This window comes from Oncorhynchus masou, chromosome 14, assembly GCF_036934945.1.
Source record: "Oncorhynchus masou masou isolate Uvic2021 chromosome 14, UVic_Omas_1.1, whole genome shotgun sequence".
In the NCBI taxonomy this organism is placed as follows: Eukaryota; Metazoa; Chordata; class Actinopteri; order Salmoniformes; family Salmonidae; genus Oncorhynchus; species Oncorhynchus masou.
The window spans coordinates 25,495,738-25,508,140 of NC_088225.1; the positions used below are offsets into that span (position 1 = coordinate 25,495,738).

The 12,403-nt window shown below is 44.6% G+C and overlaps 1 protein-coding gene and 1 long non-coding RNA gene across 2 annotated transcripts in view; both read left to right on the top strand.

Annotated features, from left to right (window-relative positions):
• The window catches only part of mosmoa (modulator of smoothened a), a 31,284-nt gene that overhangs the window by 3,269 nt on the left and 15,612 nt on the right, over positions 1-12,403 (top strand). The gene's annotated exons all lie outside the window — the stretch shown is intronic.
• Positions 1,142-1,723, top strand: LOC135554624 (uncharacterized). The gene is made up of 3 exons (XR_010457708.1): positions 1,142-1,194; positions 1,456-1,539; positions 1,656-1,723. It is a non-coding gene; the product is annotated as an uncharacterized LOC135554624 (long non-coding RNA).

Consider the following 12,403-nt stretch of genomic DNA (forward strand, 5'->3'; position numbering starts at 1 on the left):
TTATACTGGCATAATTGGCCTAACACAGCCTCACTTCTTTAATGCCTGTACAAGTAACCAATAGGCTATGCTCTATTTGCCCCCAAACAACATTGCTATTGTAGAAAGATTTTAACATAAAAAAAACAGAAACAAGCAAAGAGTATCATCAGTCTTCAGCCTCTGCTTTTGATTAAGTCATCTGAATGTAATTTATGAGACTGAATGTATTATTGGTTGTAAAGACATTGTGTGACCAATGTGAATATCTTCATCTGTCAGTTTCAGTTTCTCTTAGTTTCTCTTAGCGTAGCACAAAGATGCAGACATGGCATTTAGCAAAGCATTAAATCATCTGCTATCCTTTATTTAACTAGGCAAGTCAGTTAAGAACAAATTCTTATTTACAATGACGGCCTACTCCGGCCAAACCCAGACAATGCTGGGCCAATTGTGCGCCGCCCTATGGGACTCCTAATCACGGCCGGTTGTGATGCAGCCTGGAATCAAACCAGGGTCTGTAGTGACACCTGTAGCACTGAGATGCAGTGCCTTAGACCGCTGCGCCACTCAGTGACAAACAATCTCTGTAATTGTTTGTCACTTGACTACTCTTCAGAGAAGGCAGGTTAATTACTAAGTGATGAACAGATATGATATGATACCTTTAAAGACGTAAATGTTTGGCAGGGTGGAATCTCTCTCTTCATCTTCTACTGATGCTGGCAAGGGTACAGTGGGCTCCCAAGTGTTGCAGCGGTCTAAGGAGCTGCATCTCAGTGCTGGAGGTGTCACCCTGGTCCCTGGTTCAAATACAGGCTGCATCACATCCGGGTTGTGATTGGGCGCCACCCTATGGGACTCCTAATTGGCTCAGCGTTGGCCGGGGCAGGCCGTCATTGTAAATAAGAATTGGTTCTTAACTGACTTGCCTGGTTAAATAAACAAAAAATACAGTGGGTGTATCTCAATAGTCTAAAGTGGATTCCTCGTCTCCTATCCTCCACCTGTACTGAACAGGTGAATTCCTGGATGGCTGTCTATCCACATGGCTTTAACCTTGTGAGGTTCTTTGGCTCCGGACCCCCTTATTGATATAATAATTGCGACCCCACGATGTAAAAAAATAAATAATAATAATTATGTAATCAACTGCAATTGTTTACTTTTTTAGTTTGGACTATGACAGTATGAAGTGACTGAAGTGCATCAAAGGTATGGCAATAATGTTGGATGATCTTCTGTGTAGAAAAGAACATCATCACAGTCCCACTGGTCTTGTCCACTCAGTTCTAACTGCTTTTGGGCATAGTACAGGGAAACAGTACATTTGTGATGATGCAACACATCATTTCACAATTTTTTATCATGGCAAGTGCTTTAATACAGAGTTCTATAAAGTGTTTCATTATAAATTAAAAAATAATAATGCAAGAATCTAGGCAACAATGCAGCAACCTTCTCCTCTGTTTCCAGCTGGCTGAGGAGGTTTGTGACTGCCTGGGATGATGACTTTTCTGCCAACAAAAACTCTCTGTACAGATGAACATGCTCTGCAAGGTACTTCACTGCCTCAAATGAACTATTCCATCTGGAGCTCACTGCTTCAGTAGGAGCCTTGGCCTGCACAAACTCCTTCATAATGAGGAACCTCACCCATCTTCTATTTCTGACAGGCTTCTTGAAGAAGACAGATCTAATCCATGTCCCAAGTGATGCAACTTCAGAGAAGTATTTGTAGTGCTGCCAGGTTTCACCCTCCAGATTGATGACCTGATAGAGACAGGGTACATGGACACTGTTGGGCATCTCTCCTTTCAGAACCTCCTTGTATGCCTTCAGGCAGTAGGAGGCATTGTCTGTGACCACTGCCCAGGCATCATTCAGGTTCAGATGGTTGCTGTGGAGGGAGGCTAGTATAGCTTGGGAAAACGCTGAGTAGTTGCATCTGTCCATGAAAATGACATCTACCAGAAAGCACTGGTTTTCAACACCTGCAATGAAAGATAAGGACAAATTTTAATTTCAAGTGTAAACACAATATAGATACAGCGATAGTTAGGTAGATGGAGAGGCAGACAGCTGCTGACATTATGCATCGCTATATTTCACCACGAAAGCTTGTCGTTTGGAATATCACAATTTGCATGCGGACAATTCACATAGCCTACATTTACATTCTGCAATTGCAACGCTTTATTAATAGGCTGTTAGGTTAACTCACCAATGACGATGTTTAGAACGCTGCAATCCCCTGGATCTGTTGTCTCGTCAACAACCACCACAAACTTCTTCCCACAGATCTTCAGTAGAACGACAGTCATATGTTGGTCGAACACACGGGCGGGTGAGTTTGACAGGCTGTTCTCATTTTCGCGGAACGCTCCTTCCTGTTTGCAGTGCTTCACACTTAAAACGGCCATAGCTTTCTAAGCTTTTCTAAGGGGATGTCTGACTCGGCGCGCACACAGCCGCAAAGTCCTGAATAAATTCTCGTCTTGAATCTGCCGATGAGCTTGCACTAGAAATGGTTGTTTGAAGAGGTATGCTCTGGCTAACACGGTGCTTTTCCTTGTTTTTCACATGGGCTTTAGACTTTAAGTGGTCATCGCATGTATTTTTAGGGGTCCAATCAATAGTATGTTGACATAATTTGCAGAACAGCTTATCACCTGACTCATAATAGTCCTTTGGGTATTGCTCTGCTCTGAATTTAGGGGTTAGGGTCAAAGTTTTCCGTGTTTTTGATGACTTGGCCGTCCTAGACGGCCTCTTCGACATGTTTCTCAAAGTGACAGCCAAGTTGTGAGGTGACGTAAGGGTCCCACGCACAACCTCCCCCCTCAAAACACCCCAATCGAAAACGGAATTATTTATCTATGCCTTCTCGTCTAATTTTACAATTATGAAATCATTTTCAATTTCAGCCAAATTATGTTTTACAGTTGATTCCATTTTTATTACCAAATTCCATCTGCGTTTTCAGCATCTTGGAAATCATAGGGCCCTATATAAACCACTCTTTTTTTAAATTAAAACCGCATCTAGGTTAATGATGTAACCCTGGTTCTATGAAGCAAGCGCACATTTTCTCTCGTGACCCCATTTTCAAAGCAGGCGACCCCTCATGGGGTCGCAACCCCTAGTTTGGGAAACCCTGACCTAGCCAGTGCACTCAGTAAAGAGGAGTAGAGGAGAACAGCAGAGGTGATCACTTTAGGCTATTGAATTGCATCCTTTGTGTGTTACCCACACATATTCCTCATTGCGGGGCATTATGGACCGGGGTGAAATGTCACCCAAACACAACCCTAGTGGAATTTGCCCCTATGCTCAGATCTAGGATCAGATGACCATACCCCAGCAATTAAACCTAAACCATTACTATATAAAAACAAAAAGCAAACCTGATTTGGGATCAGTGGCGGAGTACCTCATCATGGTGTCTATCTAAGGTCAAAGTGTAGAGAAACAGAAATGCCACCCAGGCCAATTAGTAGGGATGCATGAAGATGTTGGCCACAGACACTGATCATAGGTCAGATTTTTGTACCTAATTAAGTTAGCTGTACCTACATCAGTTATCTGGGTTAGCGTTAATGGAACCAGGATTTTGATTTTGATCTACTCATTGACTCTTAGGGTGGTTCCCTTATTACGGTGCCTTGATTTCCTACTGGAGAGCTCGGCAGCTCTAAACACCCCTGTAATTGGAACCTTGAGTCAGATACCTTGTGTGTATAATATACAGAAGAAGGGTTGAATCTCCTCACTCAACACAATGCCACAGCTGTGTTTCCTAAATGGGTTACTCTACACCTGTCTTTGGTCACGGCTAAAGATAATTCTAACGAAGGAGATAACATTATTGATTTGTAGTTAAACAAGACCATTGAAAAGCCTGCAAGTGAGTAAGTCATAAGTAGAGTCTGGAGTATCTCCAATCCTGACTACGTAACCTGACTAGGAACAACTCCTGGCCCAGGGCAACACAGAGATGTTTAGCGACCACGACAACCACTGGCACAAATGGAGGAGAAATGTTGGCTCTCCAGCTGAAAAGACCCTGTCCTCACCTCTGTGTGACGTTCCCAGGCAATCACAATAAATTCATTTCCTGCCTGGGCTTCTACACAAAGCCCATTATTACTGGCAGTGTCAGTGTCACGGAGACAACTGTGAATCTGCCCGCAGCCCTCTGCCCTCCTGTAGATCCTGTTGTCTTCAGAATGTCTCTGTCACCATCTGAATGAAAATAGACCCACACACAGAGAGAGACAGTGAGATTAAAAAGGGTCACGGTTCAGTGTTATTTTGTTTTCTTGACTGAAATGCGATATGCCATCTCTCACAATGCTATCCTACAAGTAGACTTGATGATGAGATCCTCGCTTCACCTTCCAGCTGTCAGACATATGTAGCACTATCATTTCATGCAGGAAGCATATTGTGTCTTCTATACATTTCTTTCCAAGACAAAAAGCGTGGTCAACTTGATAATCATTTCAGCACTGTTTTGATTGGGACAGCACCATCGCGCTGCTTTGAAACAAGCATGGAGGCATTATCTGAATATCTGTTTGAAAAATAATAGCAATCTATATTTTCTAATCTGTATCATGAGGAAGATACTCCAAATGTAACAGCCTACGCCTGCTCCCTAACAAAGCGGAGCCAGGGTAGGAAAAAAGATAAAGGGTGCAGAGGTTCATCCAGGTCAAATTTGAGATTTCTTTACATGATCGGAAAGAGCAGATTCTAATGTTTTCTAAAGCACATACAGGGCCTTCAGGAACTATTCACACCTGTTGTCTTTTTCCACATTTTGTTGTGTTACAGCCTGAATTTGAAATTGATTAAATTTATATTTTGCGTCAGTGGCCTACACACAATACTCCATAATGTGAAAGTGGAATTATGTTTTTAGAAATTGACAATTTAATTAAAAATGAAAAGCTGAAATGTCTTGAGTCAATAAGTATTCAACCCCTTTGTTATGGCAAGCCTAATTAAGTTCACGAGTAACACTTAAGTCACAAGTTGCATGGACTCACTCTGTGTGCAATAACAGTGCTTAAAATGTTCCTGAGTGGCCAAGTTTACAGTTTTGTCTTAAATCGGCTTAAATCTATGGCAAGACTTGAAAATGGCTGTCTAGCAATGATCATCAACCAACTTGGCAGAGCTTGATGCATTTGAAAAAGAATGTGCAAATATTGTACAATCCAGGTGTGCAAAGGTCTTATAGACTTACCCAGAAAGACTCACAGCTGTAATCGCTGCCAAAGTTAATTCTATCATGTATTTACTCAGGGGTTGAATACTTACCTAAATGAGATATTTTTGTATTTCATTTTCAATACATTTGCAGAAATGTCAAAAAAAAATGTTTTAACTTTGTCATTATGGGGTATTGTGTGTAGATGGGTGAGATATTTTTTTTTAAATCCATTTTGAATTCAGGCTCGAACACAACAATTTACAGTCGTGGCCAAAAGGTTTGAGAATGACACAAATATACATTTTCACAAAGTCTGCTGCCTTAGTTTGTATGATGGCAATTTGCATATATCCCAGAATGTTATGATAAGAAGAGTGATCGGATGAATTGCAACTAATTGCAAAGTCCCTCTTTGCCATGCAAATGAACTGAATCCCCCAAAAATATTTCCACTGCTTTTCAGCCCTGCCACAAAAGGACCAGCTGACATTATGTCAGTAATTCTCTTGTTAACACAGTTGAGGAGGACAAGGCTGGAGATCACTCTGTCATGCTGATTGAGTTTGAATAACAGACTGGAAGCTTCAAAAGGAGGATGCTGCTTGGAATAATTTTTCTTCCTCTGTCAATCATGGTTACCTGCAAGGAAACATGTGCCGTCATCATAGCTTTGCACAAAAAGGGCTTCACAGGCAAGGATATTGCTGCCAGTATGATTGCACTTAAATCAACCATTTATCAGATCATCAAGAACTTCAAGGAGAGCGGTTAAAATGATGTGAAGAAGGCTTCAGGGCACCCAAGAAAGTCCAGCAAGCGCCAGGACTGTCTCCTAAAATTGATTCAGCTGTGGGATCGGGGCACCACCAGTACAGAGCTTGCTCAGGAATGGCAGCAGGCAGGTGTGAGTGCATCTGCACGCACAGTGAGGCGAAGACTTTTGGAGGATGGCCTGGTGTCAAGAAGGTCAGCAAAGAAGCCACTTCTCTCCAGGGAAAACATCAGGGACAGACTGATATTCTGCAAAAGGTACATGGATTGGACTGCTGAGGACTGGGGTAAAGTCATTTTCTCTGATGAATCCCCTTTCCGATTGTTTGGGGCATCCGGAAAAAAGCTTGTCCGGAGAAGACAAGGTGAGCGCTATCCTCAGTCCTGTGTTATGCCAACAGTAAAGCATCCTGAGACCATTCATGTGTGGGGTTTCTTCTCAGCCAACGGAGTGGGCTCACTCACAATTTTGCCTAAGAACACAGCCATGAATAAAGAATGGTACCAACAAATCCTCCAAGAGCAACTTCTCCCAACCATCCAGGAACAGTTTGGTGACGAACAATGCATTTTCCAGCATAATGGAGCACCTTCCCATAAGGCAAAAGTGATAACTAAGTGTCTCGGAGAACAAAACATCGATATTTTGGGTCCATGGCCAGGAAACTCCCCAGACCTTAATCCCATTGAGAACTTGTGGTCAATCATCAAGAGGTGGGTGGACAAACAAAACCCCACAAATTCTGACAAACTCCCAGCATTGATCATGCAAGAATGGGCTTCCATCAGTCAGGATGTGGCCCAGAAGTTAATTGACAGCATGCCAGGGTGGATTGCAGAGGTCTTGAAAAAGAAGGGTCAACACTGCAAATATTGACTCTTTGCATCAACTAATGACTACTAATTGTCAATAAAAGCCTTTGACACTTATGAAATGCTTGTAATTATACTTCATTATTCCATAGTAACATCTGCCAAAAATATCTAAAGACACTGAAGCAGCAAACTTTGTGAAAATTAATATTTGTGTCATTCTCAAAAATTTTGGCCACGACTAGAATAAGTCAAGGGATATGAATACTTTCTGAAGGCACTGTACAGGCACCTACAAACTCTCATGTGCAATAAAAAATGTTTTGTTAGATGACAGCTATTTTATTCAAATAGACGTCCACACACATCTGCACATCCCTACCCTCACTCGTCACCTGTGCCGGCATGTGCTGGGGAGATATACATGTGAAAGTCTTATGCCGGCAAGAATGTGGTAAAGATGGGCCTGTTTGAAAGGGGATCATGTTAACATTGCAAAACAATTGCATGCAACAAACTGTAAATCCTATGTGAAAGGGATATTAGTGACACTTAAGTGAAACAGTTTACTCTATACTCCTGTCCAAGTCCTTTTTTCATGGCAAGATTAGATTTCTACTTTTGGTGATCGGAACACACACAACAAATATTGATAAGACAACAGATTTGAACATTTTTCAGATTCTCTCTGTATCTTCACACTGCTCAGAGAATCTAAGAGGCATAAAGACATTGGATTAACACCGCCGTTCCACAAATCCATGCCTATAACCGAGGGGTACAACATCACCCTGAAAACATAGTGGAGGGGAAGCTTTGACATGAGCTATGAGAGAGAACAAAGTCCACCATTGAAGAAGACCACAAGGGGATAGTCGTGACAATTTCAGAAAAGAGAACAGCCAGCAAGGCCGTCATGTCGTGTATAAATTCTGTGTTGGAGTGTGTGTATGTGTGTTACAGCTGCGAAGGGAGAAAATGATGTACCTCTCTTGTCTCTCTCCCGCTCTGTCTCTCACACTCTTCTGTTCTATTCATCGGTGTGTTGACATGGACGGCTGATTGTCTCTCTCAGTGATAGGTCGTGTCGGTGGCTGTTTTTAGAGTGATTTCTGGTCTACTTCTAAATGGCAAAACCAGCAAGCGGTGCCAAGCCCTCCCACTGCTGTGAAAATGTTCTGTTCTGATCGCTCTGTTCTGATGAAACAACCTTTGCGCTGAGGTACAATTGAGGAAATTGTTTTTGTTGTTGTTTAAACAAAGCCGTGCCATTGAAAATTTGATATTTAAAAGCGTACATCTGGAAATAGCTCTTAATTTGGCCTCGTCCTTGTACAGCCAAAGCATCCCTGTTGCTTCCTTGCGTGCTATTGGGGCATAAGGTTTGGATAACTGTCTTGGTTAGCCCTGTTTAGTAGAGCAAGCACAGTTACAGTAGGCTGTATGTGTGAATGTAGCAAGTTAATATTTGATCATTAACCCTTACTTTACCAGATGCGTTAACTGAACACATTTTCAACACCCTGGCCAGGGAAGAGTTGCAGGGGAGTGTAGAATGATTGAATGAGCCAGTTGGAGGTGGCCATGCTAGTATCAACAGCCAAGTTGGGACACAGCCACAATAACATCACCTGTTTCCCTGTACCAGCTGTACCAGAGAGCAGAATCCTCCTCCACCATCTTTGTCTGCACTGACTGGGCAGCATCCTGTTGTAGTATGTGGTCAGGGCATGAGGGACTAGGGGGAGAAAGAAGTGCTTCGCTGTTGAAAAGTATACTACCAGCTTCCTGCCCTCTCCCTTAACAAGTGCTTTTATGTTGTTGTGTTAAGTAAAACTGTGTGTGTAAGCGTCTGTCCTTTTGTCATGGAACGAATATGAAGAAACTTGTCTTCTGGAAACGTTTGGAAAACTAATGCAGTGGTAACTAACTTCAGACCTTGGCTATGCGTTTTCCTACCTTTTGAAGTCCACCTTTGAAGACTGTATGTAGTGTTTGTTTGTGTACGGATATTGAATATGCAGCCAGCTTGTGTGTGTGTTGTTTGTATACTTCTCAGGAATGAATGTGTGTATGTATGCGTGTCTTTACCTGTGCGTGTGGCTATGTAGTGTGTGTGTGTGTGTGTGTGTGGGGACAGTCAACACTACAGTTTACCTTCCTCTGCAGCCCTGTGATGTAAGTACAAGAACGGCCAGGCTGTTAAAACCTGCAGTGGCTGCCTGCCACCTCCACCTCCATACTTCCACCCAGCAGAGTTTAGAGGCCTCCTGCTCCACTCATCGCTCCAGTGCTGCCTCCACCTCCATACTTCCACCCAGCAGAGTTTAGAGGCCTCCTGCTCCACTCATCGCTCCAGTGCTGCCTCCACCTCCATACTTCCACCCAGCAGAGTTTAGAGGCCTCCTGCTCCACTCATCGCTCCAGTGCTGCCTCCACCTCCATACTTCCACCCAGCAGAGTTTAGAGGCCTCCTGCTCCACTCATCCCTCCAGTGCTGCCTCCACCTCCATACTTCCACCCAGCAGAGTTTAGAGGCCTCCTGCTCCACTCATCGCTCCAGTGCTGCCTCCACCTCCATACTTCCACCCAGCAGAGTTTAGAGGCCTCCTGCTCCACTCATCCCTCCAGTGCTGTCTCCACCTCCATACTTCCACCCACCAGAGTTTAGAGGCCTCCTGCTCCACTCATCCCTCCAGTGCTGCCTCCACCTCCATACTTCCACCCAGCAGAGTTTAGAGGCCTCCTGCTCCACTCATCCCTCCAGTGCTGTCTCCACCTCCATACTTCCACCCACCAGAGTTTAGAGGCCTCCTGCTCCACTCATCGCTCCAGTGCTGCCTCCACCTCCATACTTCCACCCAGCAGAGTTTAGAGGCCTCCTGCTCCACTCATCCCTCCAGTGCTGCCTCCACCTCCATACTTCCACCCAGCAGAGTTTAGAGGCCTCCTGCTCCACTCATCGCTCCAGTGCTGCCTCCACCTCCATACTTCCACCCAGCAGAGTTTAGAGGCCTCCTGCTCCACTCATCGCTCCAGTGCTGCCTCCACCTCCATACTTCCACCCAGCAGAGTTTAGAGGCCTCCTGCTCCACTCATCCCTCCAGTGCTGCCTGCTGTCTGGCTAACAGTAGCTAACACCTCTCTGCACCTACACTAATGACAGCATCGCCATGCTCTCCCATGCTCAGGACCAACTCACACAGCCCTCATTTCCTCTCATTTAGAGAGAATAGAGGGAAGGCATATGGGAGGGAACACCGGAGAAGAGAAACAGATATGAGCTGTGTGAATATAGAGAGAATAGAGGGGATGCACATGGGAGGGAACACCGGAGAAGAGAAACAGATATGAGCTGTGTGAATACAGAGAGAATAGAGGGGAGGCACATGGGAGGGAACACCGGAGAAGAGAAACAGATATGAGCTGTGTGAATATAGAGAGAATAGAGGGGAGGCACATGGGAGGGAACACCGGAGAAGAGAAACAGATATGAGCTGTGTGAATATAGAGAGAATAGAGGGGAGGCACATGGGAGGGAACACCGGAGAAGAGAAACAGATATGAGCTGTGTGAATACAGAGAGAATAGAGGGGAGGCACATGGGAGACGGTTAGCTAGAGACACGGGGATCCATGGAGATTAGAACTGTTAATAATGTTTTTATGGGGACTGTCAGTATCTGTGTGAAGAGGCTGTATTATTGTGTGGGACAGTGTTTGTGTGTTACTGGTTGTTGTGCTCTGTGTATATCTGGATGTCTGTCTCTGTACACAGCAGCAGTGGTGGGTCTTGCTGTACCCTTCACCATCTCTGCTCTGCGGTGGGCTGGGGGGAAATGAGGCGTCGCTCCATTGCTCACACTTTTCATTTTAGATTCCAGGTTTATTTATCCAGATGTGTAGTCTCACGGAGTGTGTGTGTGTATGTGTACGTTTGTGTAATTTATGTCAGAGTACCATGTTTTTGCATGATGTGTCCAGTGGTGTGTGTGCCATGCCGTGTGTGTGTCCAGTGGTGTGTGTGCCATGCCGTGTGTGTGTCCAGTGGTGTGTGTGCCATGCCGTGTGTGTGTCCAGTGGTGTGTGTGTCCAGTGGTGTGTGTGCCATGCCGTGTGTGTGTCCAGTGGTGTGCGTGTCCAGTGGTGTGTGTGCCATGCCGTGTGTGTGTCCAGTGGTGTGTGTGCCATGCCGTGTGTGTGTCCAGTGGTGTGTGTGCCATGCCGTGCCTGCCTGTTGTAAGGCAGGAATTCCACTGAGAGCTAGTGAATCAGCAGGAGGCTGGAGGATCCGGGGGGAAATGGCCATAAAACAAGACTATTAGTGCTATCAGAGCCCGCTGATGTTCCACACACACACACTTCCCGTCCTCAGACAGGTTCAAGGTTACAGTACCCAGGCAGGAATATATGGCCTATTTCACTTCAGAAATAGGCTCTTGGGTAAGCTCTAGTGCTCTGGTGGGCGTTCCAGGTGCCATTTTAGTCTGCCTCGCTCTGACCTCCTTCTTTCTTTAGTCTAAAGGCTGAGTAGTTCTTCCGGTTGACAGCAGAACACATTGGCCCCAGTGCAGACTGCACAAGGCAAGGCAATAATGGCCTTCTAGAATGTTGGTTTTCTTGGATGTAGCCTATTTTAGAATATCCAGGGCTCGAATTCTAGATTATGTTGATTATATAATCTCTAAAATGTTCTCTATTGTTCTAGCACATGAAAGCATTCTCCAGCAGAGGAGCATTAGGCCTTCATAGGGTTTGTACGTGTGGTTAGGGTAGGGTTGAGGCGGTGTTTGCTTGTTATTGTAGAGGCGGTGTTGTGCTGGCCTGCTAGCTGTTATAAAGGGGACAGGATTTCCTCTGGACTGATGGCCAGTGGACTGTTTGGCTCGCTGTGGGATACCAGAGGAGAGGAGACCCGCCCTGCCCCAGTGCAAGAGGAGATTCCCAGGCCAATCTGTCTTTCAGCATCTCCACCATTGGACCACCAATATGTATTGTATCATCTTTTCCACCATGTCTTTCCAAGTTGTTGTAAAATTCAAGTATTGTCGATATACTACCTGGTAAGATTATGGTGAAGGTGGTAGTAAAACCCACTCTTCATATCCGAGCCCACCTTTCATGAAAAAGCCTACAGGTTCCTACCACCTAAACCTTTCATGAAAAAGACTACAGGTTCCTACCACCTAAACCTTTCATGAAAAAGACTACAGGTTCCTACCACCTAAACCTTTCATGAAAAAGACTACAGGTTCCTACCACCTAAACCTTTCATGAAAAAGACTACAGGTTCCTACCACCTAAACCTTTCATGAAAAAGACTACAGGTTCCTACCACCTAAACCTTTCATGAAAAAGACTACAGGTTCCTACCACCTAAACCTTTCATGAAAAAGACTACAGGTTCCTACCACCTAAACCTTTCATGAAAAAGACTACAGGTTCCTACCACCTAAACCTTTCATGCATAATATGATACCGTTTTGCTTACTCAGGTAGAAATCTCCATGAAGAGGAGCACACACTGATTTAGTGTCTCTCCTATGGTTCTCAGTGGTTTGATGTGTGTGTACGTGTGTGTGTGTGTGAGAGAGAGAGAGAGAGAGTGACCTACGTGTGG